Source organism: Callospermophilus lateralis, chromosome 12 (assembly GCF_048772815.1).
Source record: "Callospermophilus lateralis isolate mCalLat2 chromosome 12, mCalLat2.hap1, whole genome shotgun sequence".
Lineage (NCBI taxonomy): Eukaryota > Metazoa > Chordata > Mammalia > Rodentia > Sciuridae > Callospermophilus > Callospermophilus lateralis.
Genome location: NC_135316.1, coordinates 66,794,672 through 66,820,223, shown reverse-complemented (window position 1 = coordinate 66,820,223; position 25,552 = coordinate 66,794,672). Strand labels below are relative to the sequence as shown.

The window sequence follows — 25,552 nt, the reverse complement described above, 5'->3', positions numbered from 1 at the left end:
AACAATTTAAGACCATACCAATGACTAGAGTGCAGGAACCATCCAAGTTAAATGAGTAATAGTACTTCTCTCTCTCTCTCACACACACACACACACACACACACACACACACACACCACACACACTCACCCCTCTAGGAGAAACTATCTTAAATTTTGGGGGGAGGAGGGTACCTGGGATTGAACTCAGGGGCACTTGACCACTGAGCCACATTCCCAGACCTATTTTCTTTGTATTTATTTAGAGACAGGGTCTGAGTTGCTTAGTGCCTTGCTTTTGCTGAGGCTGACTTTGAACTTTCGATCCTCCTGTTTCAGCCATCCAAATCGCTGGGACTATAGGCATGCACCTGCACACCCAGCCTAACTCTTAACTTTTAAGATGCTTTATTAAAAACCTTTGAAAATTTAAATCAACTTTGGCCATTAATCATTCAGTATCTACATTTGACTGTAGGACCTGTCTATCCATTAAGATCTACTCATGTTACACACAAAAGATATAATGGAGATGAGAGAGTTCAAAGCCTTCCAGAGAAAAAGTTTTATTATAGTAAAGAGTAAGAGTAGGGAGCTGGAGCTGGAGCTCAGTGATAGAGTGCCTGCCTCACATGTGTGAGGCACTGGGTTTGATCCTCAGCACCACATAAAAATAAATAAAGACTGGGTCCACCTACAGCTAAAAAAAATTTTTTAAAAAAAGAGTAGGCATGCAAATTCTGAATAACCAGAAAATCTAAATCAATAAAGATTTAATAAACCTTAAAATCTTAGTTTCAAGTACCAAACTGGTCTTATCAAGGATTGCCCAACTGAGGTTTTCAAGACATTTGGTTTATACAGATTTATATTATGAAGAGATATATACTTATATACTTATTGGATAAGTTTACTATGAGAATCAAATGGAAAATAATTTAAAGGAAACACTTGCAAAATATAAAATACAGGCAAAAGATAAATTAAAATATTTACCTATGAACCAGAATGATCAAGACCAAAATTATCAAAACTGAATTTAAAGGTTTATCTGAACAAAACAAGAAGATAATCTTTTCATTTGTCACAGGTCAACTTATTATTCTTTCTTCCTACATGTTCTCTTCAACTACCAGAAACCCCTAGTGGCAATGGAAATGCCACAGAATTTCATATAAAAAAATAAACTACAAGCCTGGCGTGGTGCTGCTCGCCTGTAATCCCAGCAGCTAGGAAGGCTGAGGCAGGAAGATCTGAAGTTCAAAGCCAGTCTCAGCAACAGTGAGGGGCAAACCAACTCAGTGACACCCTGTCTCTAATTAGAATACAAAATAGGGCTGGGGATGTGGCTCAGTGATTGAGTACCCCTGAGTTCAATCCCCGGTACCACCAACTAAAAAAAAATAAACTATAGAGGCCAACACAAAAATTCCAGAAAAGAAGAAACACTCAAAGTCTGCTCCTGAAGAAAGTGTCACCAACTTTCTAGAAGGCGATTTTATAATAACATCAAACTGAAAAAATTCCTACCCTTCGGTCCAGCAATTGTTCTGGGAATTGGTCCACGCAAATAATAATCCTGGAGCATGTAAGGCTCTAAATTAGAGTTCATAACAAATTAAATGCTTGCTTAGAGGTTTATGTTAACATCTCATTGTACACTCCTATTTTACAAGGAGAAAAACTAAGACAAAAGGAAATTAAACAATCCACCCAGGTCCACACAAAAAATGGCAGAGCTAACATTCAAATTTTCAAAATCTAGCTCTTAGCCATCCTCTATAGTGCATAAAGGTTTGAGAAGCTATTCATCAAACTTTATAACAGAAATAAAAAGCAATCTAGACACCAGAAACAGAAGAGGTGTTAAATAACCTTAGGTTTATTCCCACAGTGAGGTAATGGCAGCCATTAAAAACAACACTAAAAAAGTAATAATAATAAAAATAAATAAATAAACAATACTGAAGGATAGAGGTAAAGCACAGGTAACATCTTTACTTTCTGAGTTGAGTCCTAACCTTGCCTGAAAGAGGAGTCCAGAAAAGAGATGAAAAACAGTTATTACCTCTGCAGCTGTTGACTAAAGTCAACTGAACAAAGATAAACACTACCTCACAGGAAACTTTACCATAAAAATGACTTGCTATCTAGATGAAATGCCCACCCTAAGTAGTGTAGTGTCATGCCCCTGAGGCAGAAGACACACTTGTAAATGTCCTCAGTTGGGGTGTCTTGAGTGTTGAAACAACATCCTGGATTGGGCAAGGCTAGCAATCCCAGTCCACTTTACCCATAATATTCCTGAATGGCAGGCCCAGATAGAATACTCTTATTCAAGGTCAAGAAATAAAGCAACCATGATCCAATAATGAGACCTATGAAAAAAACATTTAAAAACAAACGAACACATTAATAAAAATCCAGAAAAATATAATCATGCCACCCCCCAAATTCATATTATCCAATAATACCTCAGAAGATATATCACTGTTTAAAATTAATAAAAATGAAGCTAAGTTTAATTCCACATTAATGCTTCACTCATGGAAGAAACACAATTTACTCCACCATTTACCCTACTCCATTACTTCAACCTAAAGTAAAATGATGTCTCACAAAGAACAATCCACTAGAAAGTATCTGCACAACATAAAAGCGAATCCAATATGAAATGACATAACATACTTCTAGTAAAGCAAAGAAAAAAAAAAAACAATCTTTGGAAATGATACATAGATAAATGGAGAAGAGAAAAACAGCCAGAGCAAGATTTCATCAACATCTTATAAATTAAGAATCTAGTTTTAAACATTGTATAAGAGGAACAAAAACACAGTATTTTCCCCTGAAATACCCTTGTACTACAATAAACTTTTTGCTTAGTGCTTATTTTATACCCTATTCTGGGTGAATAAATAAGAATTATATATGGGGAATAACTGTGTTAGCTATAACAAAATAAAAAATAAAAACCAATCTAGATTGAAAAAAAAAGCAGATCAGAGTCAAGAAAGTACAAAACAGCTGAAATGTAGCTGACAGAGCTCAGGAAAGATCTAGAAAATAAAAATATTATCATTAAGCAGCTGAAATACCCCTAGAAGCAATAAAAAAATATTAAGAAAAAAACTTAATACATTTAATATAGAAAATATTTAGTAGATATAATAGAAAAATTGCTGAATGTAAAAGGAAACAAAGCAATTAGGGAAACAATTATAAACAATAGAGAACAGAGACATAGGGCACTATGAATAAGCACAGTTCTTTTATCCCACAACATCACTTCTAAAACTTACCCTTCATGTATACATGCACAAAGTTCACCAAGATATGTCAAAAAATATTTACCAAACCGGGTAAACTAAAATAATGACAGGTTCAACATGAGAAAGGACTTTTTCTTTTTTTAATGTTATAAAATGTCACCTACCTATATTATGGGAAGATGATAGATGATTAAGTAAAATATGCCTATTCTAGCATGCTTCCATTTTTCTTTTTTGTGTAAAATCTATGTCACTACAAGTGTATATTTACATATGTAATACAAAAGAGGGCACACAATAGATGAATAAAGACTGATTTTATCTGGGGAAATGCAATTATGGGTGTGGTCTATTGTTTGTTTGCTTTTTGGTCTGTGTGTATGTCCTGTATTTTTCTGGATACACATAAATTCTTTTACAATAAAAAATATTCCCCAAATTTTCTCTCTGTCCTCTGGCCTAAGAAGTGTTCAAGTCAACATCACCTGTAACTTGACCTTTTTATATCAGGAAAATTAACCATGCCAAGAGTATAAAATACCTTTTTAGTCAACAATATTGTTTTTTATTCCCCCATACCCAGGATTGAACCCACAGGCACTTAACCACTGAGTCACATCTCCAGCCCTTTTTATATTTTATTTAGAGACAGGGTCTCTGGAAGTTGTTTAGGTCCTAGCTAAGTTGCTGAGGCTGGCTTTGAAATTGAGATCCTCCTGCCTCAGTCCCCTAAACCACTTGGGATTATAGGCATGCACCACCATGCATGGCAAAACTGTTCTATCTATACTTGCCTCCTAATGCACCAATTCTCAAACTTCAGAATACATAAAAATCAGCTTAGTTCTAACACTAACACACACACAAGCACATACTCAGAAGTACAGAGTCAGGTCTACCTAGAACCCAGAAATCCATATTTTTAATGAATATTTTATATAATTTCTACTGAGAAACACATCTTTCTACCTAGACATGGGTTTCCTTCCCTACATTCTTTCAAAACTTGTTACTCCAATACTAATAATTCCTTACCTTTCATTGTTATCCTCTTTGGTTTTCATTCTATTTAGTTTTCTAAAGATATTTTACCTCTACCTCTGGTTTTAACAGTGCGAATTAACTCCCTTAATTTACATCTTCAGTTCTGTGTTCCAGTTTTAGTTCCTTATATCCAATTTTCTATGAGACACTTCTAACTAAATATTCTTGCTACACTTTGGTTACGATTGTACCCCAGCAGTCCATGTGTTGGGAGATTTGTTCACCAGTGTTGGGAGGTGGTGGAACATTTCAAGAGATGGGGCCTAATGGAAGGTAATTAGGACCTGAGAGCATCAACCTCATAAATGGATTAATGTTACCCTGTGGGGATACTAGCTCTCATGGGACTATATTAGTACTCAAAGAAGGGAGTCTTAGAAAGAGACCTTGGCCCCTTCTGCTCTCTGGCTTCCTGTCTCACTATGTGATCTCTTCTTCTACACAATCCCACCATGATGTCATATGCCATGTTGTCATATACTCTGAAGATCATCACAAGAGAATGAACAGATGGAGCTACCCAACCTTGGACTTTGTGCCTCTAAAACTATCATAAATAAATAAATCTCTTCTGTATAAAGTACCCAACCTCAGGTATTTTGGTATAGCAACACAAAATAGACTAAAACAATCCATTACTCTAAAATTAGTTGCTCAAAATCTAAATAAAACTTTCCCCCTAAACAATTTCCTCCTATATTCTGTTTCAGTAAGAGCCAGAAACCAACCTCAGACAATAAGCCAAGAAACTAACTTTCTCCCCAATCCTACAGAGCATTGTTCCTTGTAAATTCCCAGCCCTAACCTGTCGTGCTCCTAAACTTGTCTCAAATCTACCCTCTCACTTCCATAAGCTGAAGTGAAACTAACTCTTCACACATTAGTTCAAGGACCTCCCCACTTAAGGAAGGTTTGGCTTATCATTTCTCCCTCCTTGTCCAATAGTACTACCTCCTTCATATTCCCAAAGTGGTTTGGTGCCAGTGTTTGCATACCTCTCTCCTGTTGTGAGTTCCCTGAGAATAAAAGTGCTTTATGTATTTGTACTTTATAATAGGCATTCAAACACTTGCTGAATAAAAATATTATTTTAAAAAGCAAAATACACTTTTAAATGTTTGAATGAGGTCTACACTTAATGAAATTATTTGTAAAAACACATTTAAAAGTTTGTAACAATTTGTTTTATAATATTTGTGATTATATTTTTAAATATGCTCCAAATACACATTTTGACTAAATGCAAAATGTCAGGTGTTAAAAAAAATCAATGTTCTGTTGAATATGAATACAAAAAAAGGTACAAATATATATACACTCACACTCACACACACACAAACTTTGGTTTGCAAACATTAAACAAGAAGTAATACAGGACTGTGACATCCCCCCTAAGGGAAGGGAAACACCTGTGGCCTTTCCAGAGCACAACACATGAACAGACCAAGTAGTCTAGCAGCCTCAGTAAGTTTTGGACAAAGAGAACATTTTGGAGAAACCAGGGTGGCTATACACAGTAGGACACAGTACCAGAGTGAGAATGTTATGAGAACAATAACTCTAAAATATATACAAAAGAGTTATATTAGAATTGTTGGCTAAAAACTACGCCGTGCTAAGTACCTGAAGTTGGGGAAATAACAATCAGAGAGTAGTAAGTCAAACAATATCTGGAGCCAGAGAGAGCTCAGAATAGTTTACCCTTTCACTAACCAGAGGTGAAAAACCTTGTAGGATATTCGACCAATGGATAGACTCTTGAGAAGGAAGAGGTCTTTGTAGGGGGGGAAAGACATCACTACTACAGGCTCTTCTAGACATCCACAAATAAGTTTAAAAAGCAGGACTTGAAACAATTCAACAGATAATAACAAATAATCTAAATGTTCACCCCAACAAAATTAATACTCTTGGGAATTATAAGTTAATCAGGAAACAGCATGAAACAGCATAAAACTCAATAGTGGCATATAATCAAAAGTATGAGATATGCAAAGAAGGAGAAAAATATGACATATAACTAGGGGGAAAAAGGCAATAAATGGAGGCTCCAAAATGACAAGAGATCCAGACATGAAGAGAAAAAAAACTGTCACAGTATAGTATAAGTATGTTCCATACACTCAAAAAGAGAGAGAAAAACATGATTCAAGATTAAAGAAAGAATCTGAAAATATAAGAGACCAAAACTGAATTTAGAAAATAAAATATTGCCAACATGAAACATACAGTGGATGCAACCAATAGCAGATTAAACACTGAAAAAGAAAAGTTAAGTGAACTTGTAGACCATGTTTACTTGTAGACCAAAAAAAAATAAAGAAAAAGAAAAAGAAAAACACCTATCCAAAATAAAACTGAGGGAAAGGCATAAAAACAAACCCTGAGCATCAGGGTCATTAAGCACTGTAAAAATGGTTGGTACACAGAGTCCCAAAAAGTGAGGGGTGGGGGTGGGGAAGGCGAGTCCCAAAAAGTGAGGGAGAGGACACAAGAAAACCATAAAAAGTGACGGATCCAAGAAAGCTCAATAAACACCAAGACGAATAAACATAAAGAAAATCACCCCAAGGCATATCATAACCCAAGTACTAGAAACCAGTGATAAAGAGAAAATCTTAAAAGTAATGGGCAGGGGGAGTACACAAAGCAGAGAACAAAGCACAACAGACTTCCTATCTACCCAAGTCAGAAAACAAAGATGATGAAGCACTATCTTTAAAGCAGAAAGGGGGGGCTGGGGATGTGGCTCAAGTGGTAGCACGCGGCCGGGTTCGATTCTCAGCACCACGTACAAAGATGTTGTGTCCGCCGATAACTAAAAAATAATTCTTGAGGCAAAGAAAAACAATACCAGATGGAAATCTGGATCTATATGAACGAGTAAGGAATACCTGACATGGTAAATATAATGGTAATATAAAAGTTATTTTCTCATTTATAAGTCTCTTAAAAATAACTATTTAAATAACAATGTATTATAAGATTTACAACAGACACAGAAGTAAAATTTATGACAAAATAGCACACAAAGGATGTGATGGGAGAAAGGTAAAAAAATAAGCATAAGACTTCAACACCACCATCCATTAAATGATATCATTTCAAGGAAGACTGATAAGTTTAAAGTTGTCTTGTAAGCCCTAGAGCAGCCACTAGAAAAATAAAACAGAATAATATCAAATAATGAACAGCAGAATAAAGGTGAAGCTATCCTACGCTCTGTAGAGAAGAAAGCTAAGGCTCACCTTCACAGGGCTGCTATAAGAACACAATGCAATAACATGTAAAAACAATGCCTTAAAAGGCAGGAATTTCAGCTCTTCCCTTGAGCACACACCTCGTGTTGAGTTATAAAATCTAAAACTACAACAGCTATCAGTTACTACTATTTTGTCTTCAATTATATTAAAAAGACCTGAGCATTCTTGATATTAATTCTTGATAGTAGCTGCCCAGTAGCAGGAACATGTTAATGGATCTCCTATGCAGATTAAGTATTAAGATACTTGCTTCTTCATAGTTTCTGCCCTCTTTTTACTCCTGAATCACCTCATTCCTGAATGTAAAACATACATTCTATTCTAACCTCAGCATTATTGACATTTTAGGTTAGCTAATTCTTAGTTGTAGAGGGCTGTCTGTGCATTTTAAGTAGGACACTGTGCAGCATCCTTAGTCTCTACCTACTAGATGCCAGCAGGTCCCACCCAGTTGTAAGAACCAAAATTCTCCAAGTATTGCCAAATATTCCTTGGAGAGAAAAACTGCCTTATTTTAGCATTTTAACATTCTAGTGCCTTGTATGTACAGAAGTTTATACCCTGCATTGATCTGCAAATACTGACGACACTCAACACATATACTCACCAGGGAATTTTGAAGTTAGTAGCAGTTTAGTGATTAGGATACAACTGTGAAAAGCCCTGCTCTAAAGAGCTTACATTCTAAGGCCATGCCTTACCCACAATAAACAACTATTATTGATTGAACTGAATAAGCTATAAAGCACAGAAATTTTTCAAGAACATGAAATTCTAAGGAACATTTAGGCAAAACTGGCATCAGTAGATAAAAAATACCTACTCAATGGCTTTTTGAAAAATTAATCCTAGGATATGTGTTCTTCCATGAGTTTTCTGAAACATCAATAGGAAAAAAGTTATTGGTCTCTCAACTGCATTCCTAGGTTAGAACTCACTTCTAAGCATGTTTGAGCCCAGTCTGTCACTAGTTTTAAATTATCAGCATGGGCCTAGCTGACAAATCCTAAGTGTGAACTGCTATGGACTTCAAAACTCCCTATACAGCCAAAAATGTGCGCGCAGGCACAAACACACATACACACATATTTTCTCTCTCTCTCTCAAAATACTAAAGCTTCACATATGCTTTCAATGTAAATATGCTATCTATAAATTGAAATAATTTCCTTAACCCATAACAAGATTATTTCTGACATAAAGAGATTTTAACCCAGTAACACATTTCTCATTATCAGTCAAATCTGCCAGTAGCAGGAACATGTTAATGGATCTCCTTTGCAGATGGTCCAGTGCTTGGCACATAGGAGGTACCCTGTAAGCCCACACAGAATCTATTAACTGACAAGAAAAGCTTGAAAGACAACTTTAAAATTTCAAGCCTAAGAAAACAGAAGGTAGAGCTTTTGCCATTTTTTAGAATAACTGGAAGATGGTGTTTTATGTCAACATAATACCCAAAGGCAACTAAAACAAAGCCACAAATGTTACTCTAAGAATCGTCCATGCACACAACACAAAGCTTGAAAGCTGAGCCCAAAGACTAGGACAGAAAATAAATTAAGAGAATCTAAGGGTTCTAGGGCAGGTTAAAAATAATAATAATAATAAATAAATGGCAGTGTGAAGAACTTAGAGTTACTGAAGTCAAGAAATAGTTTTAAATGAGTGGTCACCACTAGACAGACTTCTAAACTCTTTTGAGGGCAGAAATGATATTCAGCTCTGAACATTCCTGATGCCCAGATATCAGTACCAGACACACATTATGCACCCGATAAATACTAACACCCTACATATACCTTGTGGCTGCCATGTGCCAGCTAGACCTTGCATGCTTTACACATGTGAATTCATAATTCTCACAGGAGAAGGTGCTGTTATTACACTCATTTTACACACAGGGAAAGTAAGGCATTTAAGTAATTTGTCCAGTTCTCACACCCAGAATTTGTCCTAAAAAGGGATCACTGATCTGGTTAGATCATTACCAAACTGACAGCTAGTTCAATTCACTGCTATTAGAAAAACTACAGGATGTTAAAAGTACCCCAAAGTACTTATCATTTCCTCCCCATCCACACTTTTCTTAAAGAACTTGCTGTAGTAGTATGAAAAATATAGCCCTGCAATCTGTGAAACACAACTAAGTTTCCTCCCCACTAATTTCCCATTCCCATCTTCCCCCACCGCAACAAACATGACAAGAAGTAGAAATCTAACCAATTAGGTTCTCTCAATATAAATTTAGAATTGAGTTTTGGAGATATTTGTTAAGAACCATGATTCAAAGTCAAAAATGATTTTCATATAGATGCTCTAGCACACCAAAGTAATGGGGAAGCAGAAACCAAGAGTCTTGAAGGGAAGGCCAATATGAAAAACACTGGAATGGGCATGCAGTGAGTACCAGAGATCTGAGACAGTATGTTCCCAGGGAAAAACTGGAAGAGCAACTAACTGCCTGAAGACTTTATGGTTCCCAGGACCCCAACCTGGAATCACAAAATGGACTTCAGAGACAGTGCTCCAACTGTATGACAAATGCCTTTTTTAAGTAAGCTAATTCAAATGGCTTTTTGTTTCTTGCAGCCAAATAATTATTAAGCCAACAAGGGAGGTCAAAGAAAAAACACTGAGTAAGCAGTGACTATGTGCCTCAAAGTAACTTTCTAAGGTAGATATTTTAACTCTCAAGAATGAGGGAAATGAAACTCAGAGATATTTAATTAGCAGGTCTAAGTGACTTCAAAATCCAAACCCTTAACACTATAACTCATTTTCACTGCAGTAACATCTTTCTGTTCCAGGATATCACACAACTACTTTCCCCTGTGAAACACTACCAAACTAATTAAAAAAAAAAAAAAGAAAGCAAGAAAAAAAAAAAGGAAAAAAGTGTTAATTTTTCTCCTTTTATCATGTCCAAGTTCTTATCTACACATTTCAAATGCCTTTATAACAGGAAGTACTTTTAATGAACTTTTATGTATAAGAATAAATGGAAAGGGATGGGTTGTAGCTCAGTGGTAGAGCGCTTGCTGCATGCATGAGGCACTGGGTTTGATCTTCAGCACCACATAAAAATAAATAAAAATAAAGATATTGTGTCAATTTACAGCTAACAGAATATTTTTTATAAAAGAATAAGTGGAAGGGCTAGGGCTGTAGCTCAGTGGCAGAGCGTTTGCCTTGCACTTGTGAGGCACTGGATTCGATCCTCAGCCCCACATAAAAATAAACAAATAAAATAAAAGCATGCTATCCATCTATAACTACAAAAACAATTTAAAAAGAAAAAGAATAAGTGGAAAAAAATGAAAATATTTGGATCTAATGAAGCATTTTCCTTTCCTTTCACCATATTACCAGTTTATACTCACAACCAAGCTAAGTTCTTTTCCTGACCTGTTCCACCTCTCATTCCCTCTAAGTGGTTGCTTTGACAAAAAGACAAAAATATCAGTTTGCCTAACTACTAATTGCTTTATCCAAAGTTACTTCAACTACTTTACAAAGGCAAGACAAAGCAACAAATGCCCCCAAACTTTGAAACCCTTGCCAAAAGAGTATAAGTATCAGCAACAAATCGTTTTTCTATCTCTGAAAATCAAGTTTGCCAAGATGGAATGGGAAGGAACTTTCCTCATCTAGATTGGTCTCCTTTACCCTTGACAAAAAGACATTTTCTAAGTTTTTTCACATTTTCTTCATATATGGACAGAAGTTCCATACCTATTTATAGGTGGAAATTTCCCTTTAAATGACTTTTAACATTTTTTTCTGAATTGGTCTCAGCTCCTTTTCCAGACAGTAAGTTCCTAGAATTTAAAAAAAAAATTAAAAAAAAAAAAAAAAGGTGTTGTTGTTTTGTCTTGAAGTACTGTTTATTTTTCCATCCTCAAAGGCAAAGGAGAATTTCTTCACCTTCTAGACTTACCCTTGGAGTTCAGAGCTAGAGAAGACTAGAAAATTTCTCACTGTTGGTTCTGGATCCTAGGCAACTCCTACATCTTCACCAACAGAGAAATAATAACCGGTCCAGGAGTATACTGCAAAGTATCAGTCTTTGCAATAGCGCAGTTTTGTGGGCACTAATCACTAGCTCAGCTTGGGAATCAATTTCTTGCCTGATTCCCTTACAATCTTTGATCTCTCATAAATTACTCATCACCACAACTAACAGTGAAATTCACTGTCAATTCTTGGGTCAGTTATGCCTGAAGGAAGTATAAATAACCAGAATAATACTTGAAAGATGTTAATGCATTTTAAAAGATTGGTTAAATTCCACTATTTTATTTTGCCAATCACATGGGCACTGGGCTACCATTTACTCTAACGTCATAAACAAGACGTTAAAACAAAATCACTTTTCATAACTACGTATTCCCATCTTTTCTGAATATTCTCTGAGTATTTTCACATATAACAAAATCATTTATTAACCAACATAACAAATTCCTAACAAGGTGGGAGGATGCTAAGGAAAATTTAAGCTTTTTAAAAGCAAATGAATAATTGCAAAGCCAAAGAGGTTTGGAATTATTAACTTCAGTATACACGAAGGCCATTAACTACGTGCCTCAGCAGTTATTTCTCACCAGTAGAGAAAAAAAAACCATTACCAAGACCTACCACCGTGATGGTTGATTTTGTCATTGCCATTTTGCCAAAAGTTTGGGGGTTTTTTTAATGCTTTTATTACATCTACACCTTTTTTAAATACAGCAGCTTAGATGCCTGGAATAAAATAAGTCATCCCTATCATTCAGAATACTGAATGGCCATCACTTAAGCCACTAATGGCCTAGGAGAAAACCTGACAGCTAACGCAAATATAAATTCTCGGAGGAGCCGCTTGACGCTTCGGTTTCTGATATAAAATTCGAGTCCAGAGCTCAGGGATTCTGGCAGTGAAGAATGCTATTTGGGGACAATGTGCAACGTCGTACTCTTCCTATACAGGCTCTCAGGCGCACACCACCAACACAAACTAAGTACGCCCACCACGTACCTGGGGACCGGCTCTGAAGACCACCCCGAGGTCGGAAGCTGAGCCTGACATACGGTGGGGCGGCAGCTCCTGCTTCACACTCAGGAACCACCTTCCCTCTGGGCCCAGGGCCTTTGGCTTCCTCCCTTCCCCACTACTCCCTCCCGCCTCCCACCACCAAGCGAAGGCGCAGCCTTCAGGCGGCCCCGAAGCAAAGGAAAGACCACCGGCAGGCGGAGAAGCTAAGGAGGCCAAGTCAGGCCTCTCCATCCATCAAGGCCCCCAGTTCCACCGCCACCCCGAGCTCTGCTCACGCCGCTGGCGAGTCGGTGCCTGGCTCACCTTGGAGGCAGCAGCGTCTGCAGCTCACAAGCATGTCACCAGCCGGCAACGACCAGTGGCGCGAGCCGGGCGAGCAGCAGGCACCCCCACCCGCACCAGCCCCCGGCCCTCCCCCCTCCCAGCCCCGCGGCCCGCCCCCACCTGCCCACCCCCTCGGCTTCCGCCGCCGCAGCTCCAGCCCGCACCACAGCCTACTCCCCACGCCTCCCACTCAGTCTCACGAGAGTGAGCACTCTCGCGAGAGCCACCCCGTGGCCAAGCCCGCGCAAAAGTGGGTGGGCTTTTAAAAAAGGAAAAAAGGAACGCGAGAAAAACCTTCCCACGTGCTTCTCCGGAGCAGCAAGCATAACCGGTCTGCCGGTCACCTGACGCCCGAGCGGCCTCGCCATTTGTCAGAACGCGTTCAGCCGTGGGAGCTTTAAACTCGAGTCTGACCTACGAACCTGCGGCGAACGTCTTGCGCGTTTCCTGGTCTGTTGCCTTGGAAATGGTTTAACCCTTTCCTCTGGCAAAATACCCGGGCCTTGGCTAGCTCGGCAAGCTTGGTTTCAGGCCCAGTCTCCTTTCCTTCTACCCCCTTGGCTTATCGCCTGGGGCCAGCAAGACTCCATCGCCTCAAGGCTAGCTTTGTTTTCTTCCACAGCCCCTGACCCTTCCCAGCTGAAGCCGCAGCCCCACTAGTTCTGGCAGCCCACGTCAGACCCATCCTTTCGCGTGGCCCCGCCCCTTCTCGGAGCTTCTGTGGGAGGACCATTCACAGATCACCAGGCGGTCTGTGCTACCGAACCTCAAGAATCGACCCAAGACAATCTCCGGGCCCTAGTGCACACCCTGAAGTCTTTAAGTGGTTTCGAAATCAGAAAATAAAGCACTGGTCACCAAAAATCCAGGCCCAAGGTGAAACGCTAATGTGTTACGTCCAGTTAAAATCGGAAGGGCTAGTCCCACAGTCAGGTTACACTGTTCCTCAAAGGCATGTGTTCCTCAAGTAGAAAATTTCTGATAGATAAGAACTGAATGTATCCTCATTAGGAATTAAGTTGCACCCTTTTGTTGGAAAAGAGTTGGGGAAGATTATTCACATATTCACTTCTTCAGTGAATTTTGGTTGAGCTCCTACATGTTTTAGGCACTGCTGTGGGCTGTTGAGCAATGATGGAGACAAATGGGAGGGATTATGCTATATACAAATAAATAACAATAAGAAGCTTGGTTTTAAATACTTTTCCTTGCAGAGTATGGATTTTAAGGAGGCCAAAGTAGAAGCAAGAAAATATAGTCACTTGTAGTCCAGGTGAGAGAATTGTGAAATGAATTAATACCAATGACTTTGACATTCTTCTGAAATCCATAAAATCAGAGCCCTAGCGCTGTCTATGGCCTTTCATTAAAAGTAATTGGGTTTCTCCTATTTAATAGAAGAAATTAACGGGGGTTTTTTGGTTTCTTGAGAAAATGAATGGTCCCCAAATGAAAAGCTCACCTTTGATTTTATTCCCATCATCTACACTACAGATAACCACCTCTCCTGTCTAAAAGTCAGTTCTAAGAAAAAGGAAACATAAAATGATGTTCCTTGTAGATAGTTATTTCTTAAGTGAAAAATTCGAAAAAAATAGAGATTGAAAGCTGGAAAATGGAAAGTTCCATTAAAACAAATCGGGAGACTTAACTACCAACTTGAAACTCTCTGGTTAACTAGCAACCAAATCAAGTTTCCTTATCATCACTTCCTCAAACATTAAAAAAAAAAAAAAAAAAAGCAATTCAACTAGCCTACATGCAAAGTGGTTAAGCCTGAATTACACTTTGGCATGCACACAGCAGTAGGATGGAAGCTGGAAAGGGAAATGAACTTTTATGAAAACCTAACAGAGTCAGTAGCACAAGCCAGATGAAACTGGACACACATACCAGCTGAGGAACTATGAAACTGATTCATACAGATACCAGGAATGCTTTCCCAAGAACCACTGGCTTTCTCAGAGTGTGAAAACGGAAGCATTGCCACCTGCTTAACCTTATATTCCCTTTCTCTGAAGCTATTTTGAACCTATGTAGTATTTAATAAATAATGATTCACATGTTCCTAATCTAAGTTTAAGAACTAGATGGAAAATAAGTTTTTTAGGTTTGAGGTTATATAGTTAAGCTAACACCTTAATTTTAATGAAAACAATATTTCAAGAAACGCTATAGTGTTACTTTTTTAAAGGAAAAAGTGACAAAGTAGGACTATTTGTTAAAATGTTAATTGCATACTTTTTCTAAGGTTTACAGCTCTTAGAATGATTAACTGATGCAGCTGCTTAGCACTGCAGATTTAGATGAAAGAAGGTCTCCTCTGCCATTCTAATGTATATTAATAGAACCGTCAAAGCCTCTCAACTCACCCTAGTGATAAAGTCATTGTGGTCTCAAGTTAGCTCTAATTATTTGAAGTACATGAATAATATAAAGTGAGAAGAAATTTAATATTAAGATCCAAAATGTGGATGTGTAACCGATGTGATTCTGCAATCTTTGTAATGTTTTGAATAACCAATAAAAAAAAAAAAATCCAGGTGTGGGGCTGCAGTTGTAGCACAGTGGTAGAGCATTTGCCTAGAACGTGTGAAGGCACTGGGTTTGATCCTCAGCACCGCATTAAAAAAATAAATAAAACAAAGGTATTAAAAAAAGAAAGATTCGGTTGTACCATGTCGCTAGTTTTTGGATTCTTTAAAAAAAAAAACAAAAACTACTCTTTTTTAACAGTTTCATTGAAATGTAAGTCACATCCCCTGCTATTTAATGTTTTTTTGGTGTACTCAGAGTTGTACAACCATCACCCAACTAATTTTTACAACAGCTTTGTCCCCTTAAAAAAATCCATACTCTGTTAGCAGTCAATCATCTACCCCATCCCCAATTCTAAGCAATCACTAGTCTCCTTTGTCCTTGTAATTGTGTCTATTCTGGAAATTTCATGTAAATGGAGTCAAACAATATGTGTCTTTTGTGTCTCACTTCATTCACTTAGCGTAGTGTTTTCAAAAGTCATCCATGTTGTAACATTTATCAGCATTTCTTTTTATTGCCAAATAATGATCCCATTCTACATATATAGCATATATTATTGATCAGTTTTTCTGCTGATAGACATTTTGGTTGTTTTCACTTTTAGGTTATTATGAAAAGTGCTGCTTTGAACATTCATGTTCACATTTTGTATGGATGTTATTTATTCCTATCAATTCTTTTAAAAGTATGAGATGCCTGAATGCAGTGGTGCTTGCCTGTAATTCCAGCAGCTTGAGAGGCTGAGGCAGGAAAATTGCAAGTCCAAAGCCAGTCTCAGCAACCTAGTGAGGCCCTAAGCAACTCAAAAAGACCCTGAGGTCTAGAGATGTGGTTCAGTGGTTAAGTGCCTCAGGTTCAATCCTTGGTACAAAAAAAAAAAAAGTATGAGACATAAAGTTTATCCAGTTTACAAAGTCTACATTTCTTTTCTGAGCATAGTCACTTTGTTTCTAGGCTTTGTCTTTTTGCCTACTGTTTAAAGAACGTACACTCTGGGCTAGGATTATAGCTCAGTGACAGAAAGCTTGCCTAGCATGTGTGAGGCACTGGGTTCAATCCTCAACACCACATAAAAATAAATAAAGGTCCATCAACTAAAAAAAAATATTTTTAAAAAAGCATGTATACTCTATCCACAGAGATAATTCTATGTAGGCAATTTGCATCCAACCATGTCACTTGCTTAAAACCTTTCAGTGGCTTATTATGGTTCTCCCCATGGACTGCCTAACTTTCTCTTCTGCTCTCATATCATTCTCCCCCACTTTTATTTCTTCAAAATAGGACAAGACTCTGCCTCAGAGCCTTCCATAAACTATTTCCTAAGTACTGTATATTTTGCTCTACCCAGCCCCCTTAACATCTGAATGTCCACAATCCTTCAGCTTTGAGTTCTTCTGTCATTTCTTCAGTAACCTTGTCCTACCTTCCCAGGATCAGTATGCGCCCCTTTATTTTCTCAACTTATAATGATTTTTATTTGTGCCATCATTTTTAGTACCTGTCTTTATTATCTGTCTCTTCTATTAGACGTCCCATGAGCAGGGACCACATCTGTTTTTGGTTACCCCTGCTTGGCACACTATAGGTACTCAATAATCATTCATAGGAAGGAGGGAAAGAGAGAGGGGAGGGAAGAAGCTGGAGGGGAGGTGGTTCTTCCCCAACTACTCTTTGTTCTATTTCCCTTATCTTCCTAGGATTCTTTAGCAACGTCTTGATAAATGTTACAAACCAAATCTATGCTATGCTAAGGAAAAATAATGGCAAACCCTGTCCTTTGCTTGGGATATTTATTATAGCGGAGGAAGACACAAGTGTCTCCTGCTCCCTACTAGAAAGAGGTGGGAAGAGGGGAGACTAATGGTATACAAAGGAACCAAGTCAACAATGGGCTAAGTCAGAGAACACAAGCTGTATCTAAAGACACCTAAAAGAGTACCTAGAAAACTCACATATGTCTCCTAGGGACATTTTAGTAGGCTAGCAATCAAATCAGTGGTGTCTTCTCCACTGTAATTTTTGTAATTACAAAATGGAAATATTACCTTCATTTGTAGACCCAAGACATTTGGGTTACAGGCACAGGAAAGAATTACAATCCATCAAGGTTGAATAATTTGTTCTAGATCACATCAGCCACTAAATGCGATAGTTCAGACTAAAATTAGCTGGTTCAGTCTGGTCCAACTTTTTAGTGAAACCAAGCATACTACACAAAGCCAGGCTCTTAATCCCCCTGGTGACCTTCTGACTACAAAGGCAGGAATCATCTTTCCCCAGGCGCTTTGGAGCTTTACACTAGCAACCTCTGACAGCCAAATCAGATTCCATGGTGCTTCCTGTCTGAAAACTTGAGTCTCACTTTGGCCCACATGGCAAATTCCTCCCTGAGTGATGTTTCCTGCATGAATGATAGCCTCAGCTGGCTATTTACTTTTACAAGACAGATACGGTGTTCATGGTGTCCACATTCCTTAGTTTGGGATTTTGGCATTTTATGATTATAAATGAATACACATTCATTATATAGAACATTGGAAAGTACAGGGAAAGATAATGCAGCACACTGGAGTTTTTTTTTATTGTTGTTGTTTTATGTTTGATGCTTACTTTACATGCATTTTTATATTTAATAATAAACGAAAATTCTAAAAGTAGAAAACTGGAAATTACATCAGCCTTCTAAATATGTAAAAATTTTTTTTTTAATTTAAGAGCTGAAGTCTGTCCTTCATGTATTGTGTTTTGTTTTTACGTCCTGGTGATCCAACCCACGACCTTGCACATAGTAGGCAAACATTCTACCACTGAGCTTTATCCTAAGTATTCATGCCTTTGCTTTAAAAACATATATATTACCTCATAGTCTATTACATAAAGTTTATAATCTCACACTTACTTAATTCTTTTATAGTGAGTCTCTTGAACAATGGAAACACATCTCAGTCAGTGTTATAACAGGATACCTAGTAATGTTTTAATTTATATAAGGTGCTCATTAAATGTTCAATGAATTCTAAGATTATAACTAGACTAATTAGGAAATAATGCAGATAATAATTCAAAGGTGACATTCTAAACTACAGAATTCTTGAATAACAAAATAAATCTGAGTGCTGTTATCATATGCAAATACAATGATTCTTCCCATATAGATCATCATAGTCATAGCTAATTACTTCCAATATACAAAATATATATGTACCCTCTTTTAAGAAAATGTCGAGTTGTTCAAAATTCAAAATCATGCCCAAATATAATTATTTAATAAGAGAGTTACTTTAAATATCATCACCACCCTGCTAACTTTAAATAGTTGGCATATATTGTAGTTAATTATAAAATAGAAGCACAAGGTCTTATAAAAGTTAAACAAACATTACTAACTCAATGAAGCATGAATGTTATCAAACCTTTTAAAAGCACTTACTATAAGTAAATGTAAAAGTAATTTCATTTTCAAAACAAAATCTTATACTCATCTTCTCAAAAATGTCTTTTGCATAAGTTAGGATAGACATCCTCTTCCTGTAGGCCAATAGCAAGCATGCTCGCTACTTTAGAAAGTTATTACATAATTTTTCCTGGATTATGTACTTGAAGGGCAAAGTTAGTCTTTTGAATATTAACATAGCTTTATGACAATATAAAACAGATCCTTTCCTAGGTGTATCATTCCTGGTGGTTGGTTACTTGCTTTTCAAATTTTAACATGCCAATAAGAGCATCTTTATTCATTAGTTAGCTCACACAAAATCTAACAGAAATGTTATGTGATCCTTAGATAACATCATACAGATGAAACATGAGTATTGCATGTCTGCCTCTGGTTCTGGCTCATTAAATACTGTGGTAAAAATCTAGCCTGAAAAGGAGATCTTTTAAAATACCTTGAATACTTCCTGACCTAGACTTTAGAAAAATCTCTGTTCTATTTGGAATTTTAAGCCATTAAATTGTGCTAGAAATGCATAGTCTAGCCCCACACTAGTTTTTGATCCTTCTTTGGGATTCCGTAGGGACATGTTGAACAACCTTGGTCCCTTCCCCACAATGGAATTATGAAATCAGCCAATTTTCTGAAGGACAGAGTAGGATTCTTCATAGCCAATCTTCATGAACACCAAAGTAACCCAACATCTCTGATTTGTTGGTTCACTGTCTTGTACCACTTCATGGTTAGTCTAATCGCTTCAATCTGAAGGTTTTGGCCAAAACCAAAAAAAAAAAAAAAAAGCAAATGCAACTTTAGGCAATATGAATGTTAGTGTGATACTCACAATAAAAGAGGTAATGGACCTCCTCCTCTGAGCTAGTCAGTCCACACCTGCATTAACCAAGTGAGCTATGACCAGAGATGAGGTGACTTGGGAATATATCATATGTGAAATTAAACCCATTGTTATTTTTTAAAATTTGTTTAGATGTTGATTGGCCTTTATTTTATGCATTTACTTATATGCATTGCTAAGAATCAGACACAGTGCCTCATACATGCTAGACAAGTGCTGCGCCACTGAGCCACAACCCCAGGCCCAACCCATTGGTATTTAATCTAAAGAATGGAAGACTCAGAGTAACACCAAACTGAAATTCAAAGGCTTTCATATTTGAAATATTTTAGGACTCTCCCTTTATATTTCAGAGGAAAGAGACACATTTTGGTTCAAATATAAGGGGGAAAATTAATAATTAGGATTGTCTTCAAATGTAATAGTTTTGTTGCAATACTGGAGACTAAACCCATGGGTACTCTACCACTGAGGTACCTCCCCAGCCTTTTAATTAAATTAATTTATTTAGTTTTGAGATAGAATGTTGCTAAATTGCTCAGGCTATCCTTGAATTTGGGATCCTCCTGCCACAGCTCCATGATCCAGTTGCTGGGATTGCAGACAAATACCATTAGTTTATTTTAAAAATACCCTTTATTGATTGGCCTTATGGAGTCCAAATTCATAAGATCCTAATTTCTTATTCTGCTTTTATCTCTAAATTGATTTTTTTTCTTTTTAAGCATGCTTTTATCTCACTTTTGTACAGGTTGCTATCCTCATCAGTTAGTATAAGATTCTTACAAAGTTCCTCTTATCTCCAAACATTAAGCCTGTAGCAGCGTATAATTGGTATAACATGATTCCTGCAGAGCTCTTCTTTAATGGTAAAATAGCCTGTAATTTTCTTCCTCCTTTTTAGATAGTTCAGTATCTATTCTGAAATTGCCATATAAACACCTGATGAAAGTGAGATCTGCAGTAAAATAAGGCCTGATAAAGTATCACACTAATTTTTATGTATGGTTGGAGAAAATGGCATTCTTTTATAGGAAAGAGAAATCACAAGATTTACAACATTTACAAGACTCCATGCCCTTCAAACTTTAATGCTAGTCTATATTTTTTATAATTAAAAAAAATGCTCACAAACATTTCTTGCTTACTTTACTTTTGATGTGATTCTAAGAATTGTCAACTATATTCCAGTGGAAAAATAAACTCCTCAATCACATTATTCATACCATTGTTACCTTTCCATATGTCATACACTGAAATGCCTACATTTCTGCCTGTCTATAGCTAGACTGTTAGTGCTCCTTTCTGCTACAGCATCCACTCATTAAGACATGACTAAATGATTCCATCTTACAGACAGGGAGTCCTTCCTGCAGAAATGACACTTGATTCTGAGATCCCCTACTTAATCTATATGCCAGGTCCTTCTGCCAGGACATGCAAATGCTTCCTCTCCTGATTTCAATGATGTAATTCACCACCTCCATTGGGCACAAGGTTTTGTGACACCATAACATTTATACTATGATTCAGCCTATACTGGACCTCTTGTCTCTCACCCAGGTATGGCAATAATATATTAAGAGACAAAGCTAATCCTCTGCTTGTCCTTGGAGAGAAGTCTTTTTCAAATAATCTACATATCATAAAAGATTGTCATGAATCCTATTCTCTGTTCATTTGCTCACTTTTACCAATCCAAAGTCTACAGTCTACTTTCCTACTTTCCTTTGATAACTCCAGGTCGAAAAATGAAAGTAATGGAGTGTGATGATGTACAAGATATACACAAGAACAAACACCTGCTGGAAAAAGCCCCAGCTTTCTGTGCCCTCTGTCAAGCATCAAGCTTCACTAGGCTACCTTCATAAGAGTCCTCACTAAGCTCCCTTCCCAGTGACATAACATCACCTTCACAGCTGTTCCGATAGCAAGTGGCTCACTCTCACTTATGCCAGAGAATCATTTGTATAGTCACTTGGTCCTCTTTTTAACTCCACAGAGATCAGCATGATTACTCTGGTTTGAGGACCCCTCTATATTTATATTTTTGGTGACTTCACATCTTGTTTTGTCTGGTATGATCCGAATATTTTCCTATTGTGAGCACCCCTTTATTTCTCAAAAGTATCTCAGTATGGAAAAAGATGTTTGCAGATACCCTATTTATACTCTGCCTTAGTCAAAACCTCTTTGCCTGTCTGTCAAAATGTACTTGGATACCACTCCCAGTCTGCTAATCAGACAGAAGTAACCAGTCAAACCCTAAAGCTGTATCTTCAGGGCCACCCTTCCTGCCACCAAGATAACTAATTGATTATTTCTCTTTTCTACCATCTAAGTCACTTATTTAAAAATCACCCAACCTTATCTCCAATCACCAAATACCTATGAAATATATTTTCTAACCAAGAAACTTCATGGGCTAATTCTTCTGCTTTTAGCTATAGAATACTGTGAGGGATTCTAAGCCACAGAGGATAACTGAAAGGCATTTAAGACCTTCAAATGTCATGGTACCCAAAGCTAACCTTAAAGACATGTTACTAGTCTCCATAACATCTTGATACTTCTCTCCCTTCAGCCCTTCACAAGGCTACATGGTAGGGTTCTCATCTTTTCATTATGACCTTCATATTGGTGATATACTTCTATAGCTCCTAATACTTTCAAATTCTACAGTGTACTTCATCAGTTGCTCCTTTATTCCAGACAATTCAACTCCAACTTTTCATACTAACAAAGGATATTTAGGAGTATATAGTTACTGTCATTCCAGATTATTGGCTCCCTGGAAACAAATTAAGTACTTCAACAAATGGTATAAAATACAAAGAACAATGCTGGGGACCTGCCTCCCCACCTCTGCTTGCTATTTAGGTCCTTGGCCACTGCCCTCCAGGGAAGATGCAGAGACCCATAATACTGGGATTTCTACTGCATCTGGTCCCTAGAGAACTCTCTAGTCTACTTGAAGAATAGCATCACCTCCTATCCTCAAGGATCTAATTCTCCTTGAGAATGCCTGGAAAGATATTTGCCAGGAAGCCTACATGAGATAAATTTTCTGAGCCTGTGACTCTGGTCTGCCTCCTGCTTTACCCATTAGCTTTGCTTTTATGCTACCAATTCAATTTCTATGCCAGTTAAAGGCAGGCAGGGATTGTGCCTTAATTAGCAGATTCCCAATGGTCCATCACAAAATTGGGAATTGGGCAACAAGCATATCTTTTTACAATATCTTGTAACTCTCTCTTTTCATGTTTGCTTGAGACTTGGCCTGAAAAATGTTGACAAATTGGGGTGGTGGTATGAGATTCAGAGTGAGGAGCCTTGAAGATAAGGAGTACTACAGGTTGGATGTGGTCTAGTTGCTAAAAAGGTTAAGTCATGTGGGTGTGAACTATCTCTTATAAGGCAATAAACAGAGGCATTTTGGAGAGAAGCAGGAAACTAGCCTAGTATAGAACCAGAGAGATATCTTCAGATAGCAAAACAGCCAAGTTGTTCAAATAAGAGCTCTTTAGGTGAAAGCAAAAGTGATGCTAAAAGATGCTGCATTTCATGAGGCAAAATTGGGGGCGTGCCTTGCTGGGGGAACCCTTAAAGGACATACATGCCCCTTTCATTTCAAGACAAAGGGTTATAGTTCCAAGAAGTATTTTAAGTCTGAAGAGTAAGGGAAGGTAGTGAAAGACAGCTGTGTCCTAATAAATTTTCTATTTTAAGGAACTGGCTCTCAAGAGTGAATCATTTGATCAGTCTGACACAGGTTAGGAAGGAAGTCAGAAAACTAAGACAAGTGCTGAGAGCTATAAATTTTAATCACTCTTAACTGAGGCTCTCAATTTCACTCACATACTGGATTAGAACAAATCTTAGTCAACACAGCTAAGTAGAAACCCAGTCTGGAGCTCAAAGTTCCATATCCCAAAGATAGTTCATAAATGTAGCAAGTGTCAAAGGATTCAACATCTAGTATGGGAAGTGGTTCAAAAAGTAGTTTACCAAATTGTTCATGCATGCATGAATATATCACAATTCATCCTAATTGTATGTATAACTATAATGCACCAATTTACAAAATAAATAAATAAATAGAAGACCAAAAGAGTAGAAGAAGAGGGTCAGGGGGAGAAAGGATGGGAGGGAAAGAGGAAGTACTGAAGATTGAACTCGAGCAAACTATGTTATATGCATTTGTGAATGTCAAAATGAATCCCACTATTATGTATAACTATAATGCACTAATAAATATTTTTTAAATATTTTTTTTTAAAAAAACAGACTGGGCTGGGGGTGTGGCTCAGTGGTAGAGCGCTTGCCTAATGCATGCGAGGTCCTGGGTTCGATCCTCAGCACCACATAAAAATAAATAAATAAAAATAAAGGCATTGTGTACAACTAAAAGAAATATATATATATATTTATCAACTATAGCACCAGAGAATCTAGACTAAAGAGATACTCGGAAATTCAGGCTGACAATCAGCAGGCACTTACAAAATATATCAACAAACAAAATGGCCTTGATTCTGGTGTGATGGCATAAATCTGTAATCCCTACAACTCAGGAGTATGAGGTAGGAGGGTCACAATTTCAAAGCCATCCTTAGCAATTTATCAAGGCCCTAAGCAACCTAGCGAGATTCTATCTCAAAAAAATAAAAAAGGGCTGGGATGTAGCTCAACGGTTAGGCACCCCTGGGTTCAATCCCAAAAATAAAATAAAATAGTCTGTATCCATATGAATACAGGAGGACACAACTGGGAAAAGTTATGACCAAAGCAAGGGAGGCCTGCAGTACTTGATCAACTCCTTAGTTCCAAGAAACTCAAGTTCAATGAAAAGAGCTATATGAAGTCTTATGAATCAGGGAAATGTATTATCAAATTAGAGGCATAAAATTAGAGACACTAGAATATTTTGTGTACCCTAATGAGTAAAGATAGGTCCTAGAGCCTGTCTCAGGGTTGTTTTGCAGGGAGAGATAGAGGCAGAAAGTGAAAACTAGGTAGGGTATCATTTTAAGTTATAAAATATATAACTAAAAAAATAAGTTTTTTTTTTTAAAAAGAAGCAAAATGTTCCAGGTACTGTTAAAGCCCCATTCTCCAATCCCTTTGCCTTTCCTTTCTTTCCATGAGAAAGCACCATCTTGAAATTTACACACATCCTTACCATGAATATTTTTAGTTTTACTCTATGTGTATGAATCCTTGAACAATATATGCTATTGAGTGTTCAAATGTTTTACATAAACAGTATCATGTGGTATGTATTTGTAGAACAAGCTTATATTTTATTTAATATTGTTCTTGAGATTTAGCTATACTGATTTGTTATATTGATTTAATTCATCCAATTGAATTAATAAATAAGTTTATTTATTCTCCCTTCTATTAAATATTTCAATTTCATTAACACAATCTTAAGTATCCTTGCACATTATCTTTTTGCACCCACATACATGTATACCACATACAAGTGGGATTATTGGGTCATTGACTAGATGTGTCTTAAACTTATGAGGTATTACAAAATATGTCTCCAGATAGTTGTACTGATTTACAATCTCACCTCAGCATATATGAATTCCCATTTCCTCTCATCCCTGACAAAATCTATGTAGTTTTGACAGTGTGAGGAACAAAAACATCATTTTTCTTTATTTCCCTTGCTATGAGTACTATTAAGCATATTTTAGACATTTATTGACTATTCAGAATGCCACTATGGTTTATGTTTGTGCCTTTCAAAACTCATGTTGAAATTTAATTGCCATTTTAACAATGTTAA

The 25,552-nt window shown here is 37.2% G+C and overlaps 1 protein-coding gene across 5 annotated transcripts in view; it reads right to left on the bottom strand.

Moving 5' to 3' along the window:
- Akap11 (A-kinase anchoring protein 11) overlaps positions 1-12,966 on the bottom strand; it is a 48,157-nt gene extending 35,191 nt beyond the window's left edge. For 3 of the 5 annotated variants that reach the window (XM_076872296.1, XM_076872299.1, XM_076872301.1), the window contains exon 1: positions 12,896-12,966. The gene's annotated coding sequence lies outside the window, so the exon portion shown is untranslated. Of the gene's footprint in view, positions 1-11,292; positions 11,379-12,574; positions 12,663-12,895 lie in introns of those variants that run through there. The other 2 variants (XM_076872297.1, XM_076872298.1) reach the window with 2 other exon arrangements.
- Positions 12,967-25,552: the final 12,586 nt, after the last annotated feature.